This window comes from Bombina bombina, chromosome 2 (assembly GCF_027579735.1).
Source record: "Bombina bombina isolate aBomBom1 chromosome 2, aBomBom1.pri, whole genome shotgun sequence".
Classification (NCBI taxonomy): Eukaryota; Metazoa; Chordata; class Amphibia; order Anura; family Bombinatoridae; genus Bombina; species Bombina bombina.
In genome coordinates, this window is record NC_069500.1 from 165622769 (window position 1) to 165636295 (window position 13527).

The window sequence follows — 13527 nt, forward strand, 5'->3', positions numbered from 1 at the left end:
TCCAACCTATTGCATGCATTGTTCCTGTAACTACTGCAGCTGCTTTCTGGTTTGAGGCTCTAGAAGAGGCTCTCCAGGTGGAGACTCCATTAGAGGATATTATGGATAGAATTAAGGCCCTTTGGCTAATTCTTTCATTACAGATGCCGCTTTCCAAATGGCTAAATTAGCGGCAAAGAATTCAGGTTTTGCCATTTTAGCACGCAGGGCGTTATGGCTTAAGTCCTGGTCTGCTGATGTGTCATCAAAATCTAAATTGTTGAACATCCCTTTCAAAGGAAAGACCCTACTCGGGCCTGCACTGAAAGAAATTATTTCAGACATCACTGGAGGGAAAGGCCACGTCCTCCATCAGGATAAAACAAATAAGATGAGGACCAAACAAAATAATTTCTTTCATGTAATTGGCAAGAGTCCATGAGCTAGTGACATATGGGATATACAATCCTACCAGGAGGGGCAAAGTTTCCCAAACCTCAAAATGCCAATAAATACACCCCTCACCACACCCACAATTCAGTTTTACAAACTTTGCCTCCTATGGAGGTGGTGAAGTAAGTTTGTGCTAAGATTTCTACGTTGATAGGCGCTTCTCAGCATTGTTGAAGCCCGATTCCTCTCAGAGTACAGCGAATGTCAGATGGACGTGAAGGGAGTATTACTTATTGAATACGATGATTTCCCTAACGAGGGTCTATTTCATAGGTTCTCTGTTATCGGTCGTAGAGATTCATCTCCTACCTCCCTTTTCAGATCGACGATATACTCTCAATTTACCATTACCTCTACTAATAACTGTTTTAGTACTGGTTTGGCTATCTGCTATATGTGGATGGGTGTCTTTTGGCAAGTATGTTTTTTATTTCTTAAGACACCTCAGCTATGGTTTGGCACTTTATGCATTTATATAAAGTTCTAAATATATGTATTGTACTTATATTTGCCATGAGTCAGGTTCATGTATTTTCTTCTGCAGACTGTCAGTTTCATATTTGGGGTATATAAACATCTTTTAAATATGAAATTTATTTCTTACCTGGGGTTTAGTTTGTTTATTTTTCAATTGACTACTTCTTACAAATTGCGGGCGGTATTAGGCCCGTGGATGCGACAAATGCTAAACTTTATTGTCTCATTCGTGGCGCGAAAAAAAAATTTGGCGCTGAAAAGTATGTCTATGACGCAAGCTCGTCACTTCCGGTGTCATACTTGACACCAAGACCTTTCACACTGTTGCGTCATTAGTGACGCGAGTGTGTCATTTCCGGTTGTTATTTTTTTATTTTTTCAATACCCCGTTGATGTTTGCCTCTTGCTTTTTTCTATCAGAGGGCTATGCTATTTGCATTTTTTCCCATTCCTGAAACTGTCATATAAGGAAATAGATCATTTTGCTTTATATGTTGTTTTTTATCTTACATTGTGCAAGATGTCTCAACCTGATCCTGACTCAGAAGCTTCTACTGGAACATTGCTGCCTGACATCGGTTCAACCAAAGCTAAGTGCATTTGTTGTAAAATTTTAGAAATTATCTTGCGAAATGTCATTTGTAATAGTTGTCATGATAAACTATTACATGCAGATAGTGTATCCATTAGTAATAGTACATTGCCAGTTGCAGTTCCTTCAACTTCTAATGTGCATTATATACCTGTAAATTTTAAAGAATTTGTTTCTGATTCAATTCTGAAGGCTTTGTCTGCATTCCACCTTCAAATAAACGTAAAAGGTCTTTTAAAACTTCTCATTTAGTTGATGAAATTTCAAATGACCAAAAACATAATAATTTATCCTCTTCTGATGAGGATCTATCTGATTCAGAAGATCCTTCCTCAGACATTGACACTGACAAATCTACTTATTTATTTAAAATTGAGTATATGCGTTCTTTATTAAAGAAGTGTTAATTACTTTGGATATTAAGGTAACCAGCCCTCTTGACGTTCCGTCTAATAAATGTTTAAATGCTGTTTTTAAACCTCCTGTGGTTTCTCTAGGGGTTTTTTCCTATTCCTGAGGTTATTTCTGATATGATTTCTAAGGAATGGAATAAGCCAGTTACTTCTTTTATTCCTTCTTCAAGGTTTAAAAAATTGTATCCTTTACCAGCAAAATCTATAGAGTTTTGGGAAAAGATCCCCAAAGTTGATGGGGCTATTTCTACTCTTGCTAAACGTACCACTATTCCTATGGAGGATAGTACTTCCTTTAAGGATCCTTTAGATAGGAAGCTTGAATCTTATCTTAAGGGAGGCCTTATCTTATCTTAAGGGAGGCCTATTTATATTCAGGTCATCTTCTCAGACCTGCAATTTCTTTGGCTGATGTTGCGGCTGCATCAACTTTCTGGTTGGAGAATTTAGCGCAACAGGAATTGGATTCTGACTTATCTAGCATTATTCGCTAACTGCAATATGCTATTTTCGATATTATCAAAATTGATGTTAGATCCATGTCTTTAGCTATTTTAGGTAGAAGTGCTTTGTGGCTTAAATCCTGGATTGCTGATATGACATCTAAATCTAGATTACTATCTCTTTCTTTCCAAGGTATTAATTTATTTGGTTCCCAGTTGGATTCTATTATTTCAACTGTTACTGGGGGAAAGGGAGTTTTTTTGCCTCAGGATAAAAAACCTAAGGGTAAATCTAAGGCTTCTAACCGTTTTCGTTCCTTTCGTCAGAATAAGGAACAAAAACTCAATCCTCCTCCCAAGGATTCTCCCTCCAATTGGAAGCCTTCCTCAAATTGGAATAAATCCAAGCCTTTTAGGAAACCAAAGTTAGCCCCTAAGTCCGCATGAAGGTGCGGCCCTCATTCCAGCTCAGCTGGTAGGGGGCAGATTAAGGTTTTTCAAGGATATTTGGATAAAATCCGTTCAAAACCAATAGATTCAGAGCATTTTCTCTCAAGGGTATCGAATAGGATTCAGAGTAAGACCTCCTGTGAGAAGATTTTTTCTCTCACGTATCCCAGTAAATCCAGTAAAAGCTCAGGTTTTCCTGAAGTGTGTTTCAGACCTTGAATCTTCAGGGGTAATCATGCCAGTTCCTCTTCTGGAACAAGGTTTGTTTTTTTTTTATTCAAATCTATTCATTGTCCCAAAGAAGGAAAATTTATTCAGACCAGTTCTGGATCTGAAAATTTTGAATCATTATGTAAGAGTACCAACTTTCAAGATTATGACTATAAGGACTATTCTGCCTTTTGTTCAGCAAGGACATTATATGTCCACAATAGACTTGCAGGATAAATACCTTCATATTCCGGTTCATCCAGAACATTATCAGTTTCTGAGATTCTCTTTTCTAGACGAGCATTACCAATTTGTTGGTCTTCCATTTGGCCTAGCAACAGCTCCAAGAATCTTTTCAAAGGTTCTGGGTGCCCTACTCTCTGTAATCAGAGAACAGGGTATTGCGGTGTTTCCTTATTTGAACGATATCTTGGTACTAGCTCAGTCTTTACGTTCTGCAGAATCTCACATGAATCAACTAGTGTTGTTTCTTCGGAAACATGGTTGGAGGATCAATTTACCAAAGAGTTTCTTGATTCCTCAGGGTCACCTTTTTAGGTTTCCAGATAGATTCAGTGTCCATGATTCTGTCTCTAACAGACAAGAGACATTTAAAATTGGTTGCAGCCTGCCGGCACCTTCAGTCTCAGTCATTCCCTTCAGTGGCTATGTGCATGGAAGTTTTAGGTCACATGACTGCAGCATCGGACACGATCCCCTTTGCTCATTTTCACATGAGACCTCTTCAGCTTTGTATGCTGAATCAATGGTGCGGGGATTATACAAACATATCACAATTAATATCCTTAAATCCCAATGTATGACACTCTCTGACATGGTGGATAGATCACCATTGTTTAGTTCAAGGGGCTTCTTTTGTTCGGCCAACCTGGACTGTGATCACAATAGATGCGAGTCTCTCAGGTTGGGGATCTCTGACAGCACAAGGGGTTTGGAAATCTCAAGAGGTTAGATTACCAATAAATATTTTAGAACTCCGTGCAATTCTCAGAGCTCTTCAGTTTTGGCCTCTGTTACAGAGAGAACCGTTCATTTGTTTTCAGACAGACAATATCACAACAGTGGCATATGTCAATCATCAGGGTGGGACTCGCAGTCCCCAAGCTATGAAAGAAATATCTTGAATACTTGTTTGGGCGGAATCCAGCTCCTGTTTAATCTCTGCGGTGCATATTACATCCAGGGGAGTGGTCTCTCCATCCAGATGTGTTTTCTCAGATTGTTCAGATGTGGGGTCTTCCAGAGATAGATCTCATGGCCTCTCATCTAAACAAGAAACTTCCCAGATACCTGTCCAGGTCCAGGGATGTTCAGGCGGAAGCAGTGGATTTGCTGACCCTTCCTTGGTGTTATCATCCTGCTTACATCTTCTCGCCTCTAGTTCTCCTTCCAAGAGTGATTTCCAAAATCATCATGGAACAATCATTTGTGTTGCTGGTGGCGCCAGCATGGCCACACAGGTTTTGGTATGCGGATCTGGTTCGGATGTCCAGTTGCCCACCTCGGCCACTTCCGTTTCGGCCAGACCTACTATCTCAAGGTCCGTTTTTCCATCAGGATCTCAAATCATTAAATTTGAAGGTATGGAAATTGAACGCTTAGTTTTAAAGGGACACTGAACCCATATTTTTTCTTTTTGTAATTCAGAAAGAACATGCAATTTTAAGCAACTTTCTAATTTACTCCTATTATCAATTTTTCTTCGTTCTCTTGCTATCATTATTTGAAAAAGAAGGCATCTAAGCTTTTTTTTTGGTTTTAGTACTCTGGACAGTACTTTTTTACTGGTGGATGAATTTATCTACCAATCAGCAAGGACAACCCAGATTGTTCACCAAAAATGAGCTGGCATCTAAACTTACATTCTTGCATTTCAAATAAAGATACCAAGAGAATGAAGAAAATTTGATAATAGGAGTAAATTAGAAAGTTGCTTAAAATATCATGCTCAATCTGAATCACAAAAGAAAATTTTTGGGTACAGTGTCCCTTTAAGTCATAGAGGTTTCTCTGACTCAGTGATTAATACTATGTTACAAGCTTGTAAATCTGTCTCTAGAAAGATTTATTATAGAGATTGGAAGACTTACATTTCATGGTGTTCTTCTCATAAATTTTCTTGGCATTCTTTTAGAATTCCTAGAATTTTACAGTTTCTTCAGGATGGTCTGGATAAGGGTTTGTCTGCAAGTTCCTTGAAAGGACAAATCTCCGCTCTTTCTGTTTTATTTCACAGAAAGATTGCTATACTTCCTGATATACACTGTTTTGTACAGGCTTTAGTTCATATTAAGCTTGTCATTAAATCAATTTCTCCTCCTTGGAGTCTTAATTGGGTTCTGAAGGCTTTACAGGCTCCTCCATTTGAGCCTATGCATTCTTTGGGCTTTAAACTACTTTCTTGGAAAGTGTTGTTTCTTTTGGCCATCTCTTCTGTTAGAAGAGTTTCTGAGCTATCTGCTCTTTCTTGTGAATCTCCTTTTCTGATTTTTCATCAGGATAAGGCGGTTTTGCGGACTTCATTTGAATTTTAATCCTAAGGTTGTGAATTCTAACAACATTAGTAGAGAAATTGTTGTCCCTTCCTTGTGTCCTAATCCTAAGAATCCTTTGGAAAGATCCTTACATTCTTTGGATGTGGTGAGAGCTTTGAAATATTATGTTGAAGCTACTAAAGATTTCAGGAAGACTTCTAGTCTATTTGTTATATTTTCTGGTCTTAGGAAAGGTCAGAAGGCCTCTGCTATTTTCTTGGCCTCTTGGTTAAAGCTTTTGATTCATCAAGCTTATTTGGAGTCGGGTCAAGCCCCGCCTCAGAGAATTACAGCTCATTCTACTAGATCAGTCTCCACTTCATGGGTTTTTAAGAATGAAGCTTCAGTTGATCAGATTTGCAAAGCAGCAACTTTGCATACATTTACTAAATTCTACCGTTTTTATGTATTTGCTTCTTCGGAAGCAGTTTTTGGTAGAAAAGTTCTTCAGGCAGCTGTAACAGTTTGATTATTCTGCTTTTGATTTAAGTTTTTTTTCTTTCAAATGGAAATAAACGTATTTTTTTGGGTTGTGGACTAATTTTTTCAGCGGTATATGGCTGTTTTTATTTCTCTTGTTAAGTGTATCCAGTCCACGGATCATCCATTACTTGTGGGATATTCTCCTTCCCAACAGGAAGTTGCAAGAGGATCACCCACAGCAGAGCTGCTATATATCTCCTCCCCTCACTGCCATATCCAGTCATTCTCTTGCAACTCTCAACTAAGATGGAGGTCGTAAGAGGACTGTGGTGTTTTATACAGTTGCAATTCCAGAGAAATTGTGTAGGCTGGATAGATACTATGCGGTGCCGGTGTGTACTGACGTTTTTCCTATACCTAAAAGGCTTACAGAAATTATTAGCAAGGAGTGGGATAGACCCGGTGTGCCCTTTTCCCCACCTCCTATATTTAGAAAAATGTTTCCAATAGACGCCACTACACGGGACTTATGGCAGACGGTCCCTAAGGTGGAGGGAGCAGTTTCTACTTTAGCAAAGCGTACCACTATCCCGGTTGAGGACAGTTGTGCTTTTTCAGATCCAATGGATAAAAAATTGGAGGGTTACCTTAAGAAAATGTTTATTCAACAAGGTTTTATTTTACAGCCCCTTGCATGCATTGCGCCTGTCACTGCTGCAGCGGCATTCTGGTTTGAGGCCCTGGAAGAGGCCATCCAGACAGCTCCATTGAATGAAATTATTGACAAGCTTAGAACGCTTAAGCTAGCTAACTCATTTGTTTCTGATGCCATTGTTCATTTGACTAAACTAACGGCTAAGAATTCCGGATTCGCCATCCAGGCGCGTAGGGCGCTATGGCTTAAATCCTGGTCAGCTGACGTGACTTCAAAGTCTAAATTACTCAACATTCCTTTCAAGGGGCAGACCTTATTCGGGCCTGGCTTGAAGGAAATTATTGCTGATATTACTGGAGGCAAGGGTCATACCCTTCCTCAGGACAGGGCCAAATCAAAGGCCAAACAGTCTAATTTTCGTGCCTTTCGAAATTTCAAGGCAGGAGCAGTATCAACTTGCTCCGCTTCAAAACAAGAGGGAACTGTTGCTCATTCCAGACAGGCCTGGAAACCTAACCAGTCCTGGAACAAGGGCAAGCAGGCCAGAAAGCCTGCTGCTGCCCCCAAGACAGCATGAAGGAACGGCCCCCTATCCGGAAACGGATCTAGTGGGGGGCAGACTTTCTCTCTTCGCCCAGGCGTGGGCAAGGGATGTTCAGGATCCCTGCGCGTTGGAGATCATATCTCAGGGATATCTTCTGGACTTCAAAGCTTCTCCTCCACAAGGTAGATTTCATCTTTCAAGGTTATCAGCAAACCAGATAAAGAAAGAGGCATTCCTAAGCTGTGTGCAAGACTTCCTAGTAATGGGAGTGATCCATCCAGTTCCGCGGATGGAACAAGGACAGGGATTTTATTCAAATCTGTTTGTGGTTCCCAAGAAAGAGGGAACCTTCAGACCAATCTTGGATCTAAAGATCTTAAACAAATTCCTCAGAGTTCCATCATTCAAAATGGAAACTATTCGGACCATCCTAACAATGATCCAAGAGGGTCAGTACATGACCACAGTGGACTTAAAGGATGCGTACCTTCACATACCGATTCACAAAGATCATCATCGGTTCCTAAGGTTTGCCTTTCTAGACAGGCATTACCAATTTGTAGCTCTTCCCTTCGGGTTGGCCACTGCCCCGAGAATTTTTACAAAGGTTCTGGGCTCACTTCTGGCGGTTCTAAGACCGCGAGGCATAGCGGTGGCTCCGTATCTAGACGACATCCTGATACAGGCGTCAAGCTTTCAAATTGCCAAGTCTCATACAGAGATAGTTCTGGCATTTCTGAGGTTGCATGGGTGGAAAGTGAACGTGGAAAAGAGTTCTCTATCACCACTCACAAGAGTCTTTTTCCTAGGGACTCTTATAGATTCTGTAGAGATGAAAATTTACCTGACGGAGTCCAGGTTATCAAAACTTCTAAATGCTTGCCGTGTCCTTCATTCCATTCCACGCCCGTCAGTGGCTCAGTGCATGGAAGTAATCGGCTTAATGGTAGCGGCAATGGACATAGTGCCATTTGCGCGCCTGCATCTCAGACCACTGCAATTATGCATGCTAAGTCAGTGGAATGGGGATTACTCAGATTTGTCCCCTCTACTAAATCTGGATCAAGAGACCAGAGATTCTCTTCTCTGGTGGCTTTCTCGGGTCCATCTGTCCAAGGGTATGACCTTTCGCAGGCCAGATTGGACGATTGTAAAAACAGATGCCAGCCTTCTAGGTTGGGGCGCAGTCTGGAACTCCCTGAAGGCTCAGGGATCGTGAACTCAGGAGGAGAAACTCCTCCCAATAAATATTTTGGAGTTAAGAGCAATATTCAATGCTCTTCTAGCTTGGCCTCAGTTAGCAACACTGAGGTTCATCAGATTTCAGTCGGACAACATCACGACTGTGGCTTACATCAACCATCAAGGGGGAACCAGGAGTTCCCTAGCGATGTTAGAAGTCTCAAAGATAATTCGCTGGGCAGAGTCTCACTCTTGCCACCTGTCAGCGATCCACATCCCAGGCGGATTTTCTAAGTCGTCAGACTTTTCATCCGGGGGAGTGGGAACTCCATCCGGAGGTGTTTGCTCAACTGGTCCATCGTTGGGGCAAACCAGAACTGGATCTCATGGCGTCTCGCCAGAACGCCAAGCTTCCTTGTTACGGATCCAGGTCCAGGGACCCCGGGAGCAACGCTGATAGATGCTCTAGCAGCTCCTTGGTTCTTCAACCTGGCCTATGTGTTTCCACCGTTTCCTCTGCTCCCTCGACTGCCAAAATCAAACAGGAGAGAGCATCAGTGATTCTGATAGCGCCTGCGTGGCCACGCAGGACCTGGTATGCAGACCTAGTGGACATGTCATCTCTTCCACCATGGACTCTGCCTCTGAGGCAGGACCTTCTAATACAAGGTCCTTTCAATCATCCAAATCTAATTTCTCTGAGACTGACTGCATGGAGATTGAACGCTTGATTCTATCAAGGCGTGGCTTCTCCCAGTCAGTCATTGATACCTTAATACAGGCTCGGACGCCTGACACCAGGAAAATCTACCATAAGATATGGCGTAAATATCTTTATTGGTGTGAATCCAAGAGTTACTCATGGAGTAAGGTTAGGATTCCTAGGATATTGTCCTTTCTCCAAGAGGGTTTGGACAAAGGCTTATCAGCTAGTTCTTTAAAAGGACAGATCTCTGCTCTGTCTATTATTTTGCACAAGCGTCTGGCAGAAGTTCCAGACGTCCAGGCATTTTGTCAGGCTCTGGTTAGGATTAAGCCTGTGTTTAAAACTGTTGCTCCCCCGTGGAGCTTAAACTTGGTTCTTAAAGTTCTTCAGGGAGTTCCGTTTGAACCCCTTCATTCCATTGATATTAAACTTTTATCTTGGAAAGTTCTGTTTTTGATGGCTTTTTCCTCGGATCGAAGAGTCTCTGAGTTATCTGCCTTACATTGTGATTCTCCTTATCTGATTTTTCATTCAGACAAGGTAGTTCTGCGTACCAAACCTGGGATTTTACCTAAGGTGGTTTCTAACAGGAATATCAATCAAGAGATTGTTGTTCCATCATTGTGTCCTAATCCTTCTTCAAAGAAGGAACGTCTTTTGCATAATCTGGACGTAGTCCGTGCCTTGAAGTTTTACTTACAGGCTACTAAAGATTTTCGTCAAACATCTGCCCTGTTTGTCGTTTACTCTGGACAGAGGAGAGGTCAAAAAAGCTTCGACAACCTCTCTCTCCTTTTGGCTTCGGAGCATAATTCGCTTAGCCTATGAGACTGCTGGACAGCAGCCCCCTGAAAGGATTACAGCTCATTCTACTAGAGCTGTGGCTTCCACCTGGGCCTTTAAAAATGAGGCCTCTGTTGAACAGATTTGTAAGGCTGCGACTTGGTCTTCGCTTCACACCTTTTCAAAATTTTACAAATTTGACACTTTTGCTTCTTCTGAGGCTGTTTTTGGGAGAAAGGTTAGACAGGCAGTGGTTCCTTCCGTTTAAGTTCCTTCCTTGTCCCTCCCATCATCCGTGTACTTTAGCTTTGGTATTGGTATCCCACAAGTAATGGATGATCCGTGGACTGGATACACTTAACAAGAGAAAACATAATTTATGCTTACCTGATAAATTTATTTCTCTTGTAGTGTATCCAGTCCACGGCCCGCCCTGTCATTTTAAGGCAGGTCTAAATTTTAATTAAACTACAGTCACCACTGCACCCTATGGTTTCTCCTTTCTCGTCTTGTTTCGGTCGAATGACTGGATATGGCAGTGAGGAGAGGAGCTATATAGCAGCTCTGCTGTGGGTGATCCTCTTGCAACTTCCTGTTGGGAAGGAGAATATCCCACAAGTAATGGATGATCCGTGGACTGGATACACTACAAGAGAAATACATTTATCAGGTAAGCATAAATTATGTTTTTATTCCATCCCTCTCTAGTGACTCTTGAGTGGAGATCCACATCTTGGGTATTGATATCCCATATGTCACTAGCTCATGGACTATTGCCAATTACATGAAAGAAAACATAATTTATGTAAGAACTTACCTGATAAATTAATTTCTTTCATATTGGCAAGAGTCCATGAGGCCCACCCTTTTTATGGTGGTTATGATTTTTTGTATAAAGCACAATTATTTCCAAATTTCCTTTATTGATGCTTTCTACTTCTTTCTTTATCACCCCACTGCTTGGCTATTCGTTAAACTGAATTGTGGGTGTGGTGAGGGGTGTATTTATAGGCATTTTGAGGTTTGGGAAACTTTGCCCCTCCTGGTAGGATTGTATATCCCATATGTCACTAGCTCATGGACTCTTGCCAATATGAAAGAAATTAACTTATCAGGTAAGTTCTTACATAAATTATGTTTTTCGTTCCTTTCGGAACTTCAAGGGTGGTCCCGCTTCAACTTCCCCCTGCAGCAAAGCAAGAGGGGAATTCTGTCCAATCCAAGTCAGTCTGGAGACCTAACCAGGCTTGGAACAAGGGTAAACAGGCCAAGAAGCCTGCAGCTGCCTCTAAGACAGCATGATGGGGTATCCCCCGATCCGGGACCGGATCTAGTAGGGGGCAGACTCTCTCTCTTTGCTCAGGCTTGGGCAAGAGATGTTCACGATTCCTGGGCTTTAGAAATTGTGTACCAAGGATATCTTCTGGACTTCAAAGACTCCCCCCCAAGGGGGAGATTTAACATTTCTCAATTGTCTGCAAACCAGACAAAGAGAGAGGCGTTCTTACGCTGTGTAGAAGACCTACATACCATGGGACTGATTCGCCCAGTTCTAAGAGCGGAACAAGGGCTAGGTTTTTACTCCAACCTGTTTGTGGTTTCCAAAAAAGAGGGAACTTTCAGACCAATCTTGGATCTCAAAATTCTAAACAAATTCCTCAGAGTACCATCTTTCAAGATGGAGACTATTCAGACTATTCTTCCTCTGATCCAGGAGGGTCAATATATGACTACCGTGGACTTAAAGGATGCGTATCTACACATCCCTATTCACAGAGATCATCATCAATTCCTCAGATTCGCCTTTCTGGACAGGCATTACCAGTTTGTGGCCCTTCCCTTGGGGTTGGCCACTGCTCCCAGAATTTTTACAAAGGTGCTAGGGTCCCTTTTGGCGGTTCTAAGATCGCGGGGTATAGCAGTGGCGCCTTATCTAGACGACATCTTAATTCAGGCGTTAACTTTCCAGCTAGCCAAGTCTCACACGGACATCGTTTTGGCTTTTCTGAGATCTCACGGGTGGAAGGTGAACATAAAAAAGTGTTCTCTCGTCCCTCTCATAAGAGTTTCTTTCCTAGGGACTCTGATAGACTCGGTAGAAAATCAAAACTTTTAATCACTTGCCGAGCTCTTCATTCCATTCCTCGGCCATCAGTGGCTCAGTGTATGGAGGTAATCGGACTTATGGTAGCGGCAATGGACATAGTTCCTTATGCCCGCCTACACCTCAGACCACTGCAACTATGCATGCTCAAACAGTGGAATGGGGATTATGCAGATTTATCTTCTCAACTGCATCTGGACCAAGAGACCAGAGATTCTCTTCTCTGGTGGTTGTCTCAGGACCACCTGTCTCAGGGAATATGTTTCCGCAGGCCAGAGTGGCTCATAGTAATGACAGATGCCAGCCTGCTAGGCTGGGGTGCAGTCTGGAAATCCCTGAAAGCACAGGGCTTATGGTCTCGGGAGGAATCTCTCCTCCCGATAAACATTCTAGTACTGAGAGCGATATTCAATGCACTTCAGGCGTGGCCTCAGCTAGCTGCGGCCAAATTCATCAGATTTCAGTCGGACAACATCACGGCTGTAGCCTATATCAATCATCAAGGAGGAACACAGAGTTCTCTAGCGATGATGGAGGTAACCAAAATTTTCCGATGGGCGGAGGATCACTCTTGCCATCTCTCAGGAATCCATATCCCAGGGGTAGAGAACTGGGAGGCGGATTTCCTAAGTCGTCAGACTTTTCATCCGGGGCAGTGGGAGCTCCATCCGGAGGTATTTGCCCAGCTGACTCAGCTATGGGGCACACCAGAATTGGATCTGATGGCGTCCAGGTCCCGGGATCCCCAGGCGGTACTGATAGATGCTCTAGCAGTGCCCTGGTCCTTCAATCTAGCTTATGTATTTCCACCGTTTCCTCTCCTCCCACATCTGGTTGCCAGAATCAAGCAGGAGAGAGCTTCGGTGATTCTGATAGCACCTGCGTGGCCATGCAGGACTTGGTATGCAGACCTGGTGGACATGTCATCTGTTCCACCTTGGACTCTGCCAATGAGGCAGGACCTTCTAATCCAAGGTCCGTTCAAGTATCCAAATCTAATTTCTCTGCATCTGACTGCTTGGAGATTGAACGCCTGATTTTATCAAAGCGTGGTTTCTTTGAGTCGGTCATTGATACCCTGATTCAGCCTAGAAAGCCTGTCACCAGGAAAATCTATCATAAGATTTGGCGCAAATATCTTTGTTGGTGTGAATCCAAGGGTTACTCATGGAGTAAGATTAGGATTCCTAGAATTTTGTCTTTTCTCCAAGAAGGATTGGAGAAGGGATTATCAGCTAGTTCTTTAAAGGGACAAATATCTGCTTTGTCTATTCTTTTACACAAACGTCTGGCAGATGTCCCAGACGTTCAAGCGTTTAGTCAGGCCTTGGTCAGGATCAAGCCTGTATTTAAACCTGTTGCTCCGCCATGGAGTCCACGGCCCGCCCTGTCTATTTAAGACAGGTAGTATATTTTTAATTAAAAAACTTCAGTCACCACTGCACCCTATAGTTTCTCCTTTTTCTTCCTAGCCTTCGGTCGAATGACTGGGGGGTGGAGCTAAGGGAGGAGCTATATAGACAGCTCTGCTGTGGGTGCTCTCTCTGCCACTTCCTGT

The 13527-nt window shown here is 42.5% G+C and overlaps 1 protein-coding gene across 1 annotated transcript in view; it reads left to right on the forward strand.

Annotated features, from left to right (window-relative positions):
- The window catches only part of CWC27 (CWC27 spliceosome associated cyclophilin), a 484083-nt gene that overhangs the window by 118887 nt on the left and 351669 nt on the right, over window positions 1-13527 (forward strand). The gene's annotated exons all lie outside the window — the stretch shown is intronic.